The sequence below is a fragment of the Empidonax traillii genome, unplaced genomic scaffold (genome assembly GCF_003031625.1).
Source record: "Empidonax traillii isolate 1590-97213 ecotype Southwest subspecies unplaced genomic scaffold, ASM303162v1 scaffold3309:size16087, whole genome shotgun sequence".
NCBI lineage: Eukaryota > Metazoa > Chordata > Aves > Passeriformes > Tyrannidae > Empidonax > Empidonax traillii.
The window spans coordinates 227-4688 of record NW_020958502.1 but is presented as its reverse complement, the minus strand read 5'-3'; the positions used below and the strand labels follow the sequence as shown (position 1 = coordinate 4688).

The 4462-nt window shown below is 60.9% G+C and overlaps 1 long non-coding RNA gene across 1 annotated transcript; it reads left to right on the top strand.

The window, feature by feature from the left end:
• Positions 1 to 151: 151 nt before the first annotated feature.
• Positions 152 to 4176, top strand: LOC114072484. Its single transcript, XR_003574185.1, has 3 exons — positions 152 to 170; positions 2830 to 2967; positions 4068 to 4176. It is a non-coding gene; the product is annotated as an uncharacterized LOC114072484 (long non-coding RNA).
• Positions 4177 to 4462: the final 286 nt, after the last annotated feature.

Below are 4462 nucleotides of genomic sequence, written 5' to 3'. Positions count from 1 at the left end.
GCCACGTGCGCGCTGCATGAGCTCATGTCTGCTCCGGAGGCGGGGGCCGCCGTGCTGGGGCTGTACCCGGCGCTCTTCGCCACCCTCCTGCTGCGCCTCAGCTGCTCCCTGGGGGTGCAGCTCCCCAAAAACCTGCAGGGCAGGGACAGGAGGAGCCTCCAGCCCGCCAGGTAACGGGGGAAGGGAGGGGGGACACGGACACACCTGGCCCCACCTGCCGCGGGGGTGGGGGGGAGTCACCTCTGGAATTGGGGGTTGGGTGGAAAACCAGCCCGGGCGGGGATGGAACTGCTGGAGGAACTGGTTTTTGGGTATGGATGGAACTGGAGGAACTGGTTTTAGGTGGGGATGGAACTGGAGGGACTGGGTTTTGGGGTGTAAAACCAGCCCAGTCTGGGATGGAACTGGAGGAACTGGTTTTTAGGTGGGGATGGAACTGGAGGGACTGGGTTTTGGGGTGTAAAACCAGCCTGTACTGGGATGGAACCAAAGGAACTGGTTTTTAGGTGTGGATGTGACCACAGGAACTGTTTTTTTGGGTGTGAATATAACTGGAGGAACTGGTTTTTAGGTGTGGATATAACTGGAGGGGCTGGTTTTTGGGTGTGCAGAACCAGCCTGTACTGGGATGGAACCAAAGGAACTGGTTTTTAGGTGGGGATGGAACTGGAGGAACTGGTTTTTGGGTGTGCAGAACCAGGCTGTACTGGGATGGGACTGGAGGAACTGGTTTTTGGGTGTGCAGAACCAGGCTGTACTGGGATGGAACCAAAGGAACTGGTTTTTTGGGTGTGGATAGAACCAAAGGAACTGTTTTTGGGTGTGCAGAACCAGCCTGTCCTGGGATGGAACTGGAGGAACTGGTTTTTGGGTGTGCAGAACCAGGCTGTACTGGGATGGAACTGGAGGAACTGGTTTTTGGGTGTGCAGAACCAGCCTGTGCTGGGCTGGAACTGGAGGAACTGGTTTTTGGGTGTGCAGAACCAGGCTGTGCTGGGATGGAACTGGAGGAACTGGTTTTTAGGTGTGGATGGAACTGGAGGAACTGGTTTTTGGGTGTGCAGAGCCAGGCTGTACTGGGCTGGAACTGGAGGAACTGGTTTTTAGGTGGGGATGGAACTGGAGGGACTGGTTTTTGGGTGTGCAGAACCAGGCTGTGCTGGGATGGAACTGGAGGAACTGGTTTTTGGGTGTGCAGAACCAGGCTGTGCTGGGATGGAACTGGAGGAAGAACAGCCTGGGATGGAATGGGATGATGGTCTGCCCATGAGGTTTGGGATGGGGAGGGGGTAGATTGGGAGGGGTTGGGGTTTTTCAGCTGCAGGACACGAGGGTTAAATTGGGAAGAGTTAAACTGGGGGTCTGGACAGAAGCAGGGCAGAGCCCACAGGATCCCAAAAGAAGGGAGAATTGAAGGTGTGGATTCCAGGGAAGCTGTGGCTGCCCCTGGATCCCTGGCAGTGTCCCAGGCCAGGCTGGATCCCCCTGGGATGGTGGGAGCTGTCCCTGCCAGTGGAAGGGGGTTGGAATGAGATGATCTTTAAGTCTCTTCCCACCCAAACCTCTCCAGGATTCCGTGCCTGTTACAGGCACCAGATTGGCCTGGGCAGACGGTGGCTGAGTCCTCCTGCCTGAGGTTCTCCTTAATTAGTAATTAATTCCTTCAACCTCCTGATGCTTGAAGTGCCCTGAGGACTCTCTGCCAGCCTTGGGAGCTGAGCTGGGCCCTTTCCTGGCCCTGCTTTCCCCTTTGCCATCATTAACAGAGGGAACTCCAGCAGGAACCCGCTGGCCCCTCCGTGGGCTCCTTGGGTGGGCTTTTCAGGGAATGGTGGAGGCTTTTCCGTGGGGAATCCGACCCAGACCTCTGGTTCTGTGCACGATCCAGGGCTGTGCCGAGCAGGAAAGCCAGCCTGGCTGGTTGTGCTCGTGTCCTTCCCTGCTCCCCGTGCCTCTCCCGGGGGCAGCTGCTCAGCTTTGGCCCTTACGGATCATGGAATCTCTGAGGCTGGAAAACCTCGGAGATCCTTGACTCCAGTTAAGCCAAGGATGCCCCAGCTGTCAGGGAGGGTCCTCTGGGTGCTCAGGGGGGTTCTGTGGGTGCAGGGTTGGTTTTCCACTGTCCATCCCAGACTGGGACTGTCCAGCAGTGTCCTGGGTGTCCTTCCTGAGGGCAATCCGGGCTCTCCGTGGCTCCTGGGATACCCCACCCTCCTGGGGCTCCACAGCAGGGACAGCCCCCCCATCCCCACCAATCCCTCATCCCAGTGGGAAGCCGGACCATCAGGAACTCATTCCCTCAGCCCTGACAGCCCCGAGCCCCTCGCTGCCTGAACTGAGCCTTGCTGAGCTAAACTGAGCCAGACTGAGCCCAGCTGAGCCAAACTGAGCTAAACTGAGGCAGACTGAGCGAGACTGAGCCCAGCTGAGCCAGACTGAGCCCAAATTGAGCCAGACTGAGCTGGACAGAGCCCAGCTGAGCCAGACTGAGCTAAATGGAGCCAAACTGAGCCCAAATTGAGCCAAACTGAACCAAACTGAGCCCAAATTGAGCCAAACTGAACCAAACTGAGCCCAAATTGAGCCTTACTGAGCTAAACGGAGCCAAACTGAGCCAGACTGAGCCATACAGAGCCCAGCTGAGCCAGACTGAGCCAAACTGAGCTGAACAGCCCAACAGAGCCCAACCTGAACCCAAACTGAACCCAGCTGGACCAAACTGAGCCCAACTGAGCCAGAAGGAGCCCAAACTGAGCCCAACAGCCCAAACTGAGCCCAGCTGAGCCCAGCTGGAGCCGAGCCCAAGCCGTGCTGCCCTCCCCTCCGCAGCTGTGCCGTGGAGACGCTGAGGGTGATGCTGCTGCGGGGTGGCAGCGAGGAGGTGGTCCGGGACGTGGGCGATTCCGGGGGCTGGGAGCTCCTGGCCAGCCCCGAGCGGCACCACGACGGCGTCGCCCTGCTTGCCAGGTAAGGCCTGGCACCACCCCCTCCCCTGACTGAGCAGCCTGGGGGCCCTTCTGTGGCAGGGGGTGGCACTGGGTGGGCTCTGAGGGTCCCTCCCCACCCAAACCGGGCTGGCATTCCAAGATTTTTAGGATTATTGCCTGGCATGGGGGGAGCAATTTCAGGTCGGGCTTGCTGGAAGCAGCCACAGGGAGCCCATGGCGGGGGGAGGTCGGTCCCTGGTCCCACTGGGGGGTCCCTGGTCCCACTGGGGGGTCCCTGGTGTCACTGGCGTCACTGGGGGGTCCGTGGTGTCCCTGGTCCCACTGGGGGGTCCCTGGTCCCACTGGGGGGTCCGTGGTGTCCCTGGTCCCACTGGGGGGTCCGTGGTGTCATCAGCCCCTCCGTGGGGTGCCCGGTGTCCTCACTCCCGTTATGGGGTCCCTGGGTGTCCCAGCCCATCCCATCATTCCCAGGGGATGCCCAGCTGGCACCTGCCCGTGTTCCCTGTGGGGTGGGGGGTGACAGGACCCCCATCCCGGTTCATCCGGGGTCTCCCCGGTCCCTCCCAGCGCCCGGAATAGCTCTTGGATCCCGCGGAGCCGGGCGGGCGGTTTGGGATTTTCCAGCATTTACAAAAAAAAAACCAAAAACCCCACACTTTTATTAAACCTCCCAGATGCTCCTCCAAAACAAAACCCACCCCTGCAGCTGCCAGGGCCGTCCAGGGCGCTCCAAACCCTGCCCTGGTGGCAGGAAGGGACAGTGCCAGGGTGGTGCCACTGGTGTTTCCATCCTGGTGGCAGGAGGGGACAGTGCCACTGCCACTGGTGTTTCCATGCTGGGGCTGGAGGTGACAATGCCACTGGTGTTTCCATGCTGGGGTGTCCTCTCTGGTGGCAGGAGGGGACAGTGCCAGTGCCACTGGTATTTCCATGCTGGGGTGTCCTGCCCTGGTGGCAGGAGGTGACAGTGCCAGTGCCACTGTCTCTGCCGAGCTGGGGGCCGTTCCCCCCCATTAGCCCGTGGTCCCGGGGGCTCCCCCAGCCCCCCCAGCCCCCCGTGGGCTGGCAGTGCCGTCCGTGGGGGTGGGGATGGAGTGCCAGGTGCCGCTCCCTCGGCAGGGCCATGGCTCGCCACGCGGGGCCGCGGCTGCCCCTGGTGGTGAAGAACCTGACGCCGGCCCTGAGCAGCGCCTTCGACAGCCAGAGGGTCACGGCCACCGCCTTCTTCGCAGAGGTGAGCGCTGGGCTCATCCCGGATCCATCCCAGATCTGTCCTGGGTCCGTCCTGGGTCCATCCCGGATCCATCCCTGATCCATCCCGGGTCCATCCCTGATCCATCCCGGGTCCATCCCTGATCCATCCCTGATCCATCCCGGATCCATCCCAGATCCGTCCTGGGTCCATCCCAGATCCATCCTGGGTCCATCCCAGATCCATCCTGGATCCGTCCCGGGTCCATCCCTGATCCATCCCGGGTCCATCCCGGACCCATCCCAGATCCATCCCGGGTCCA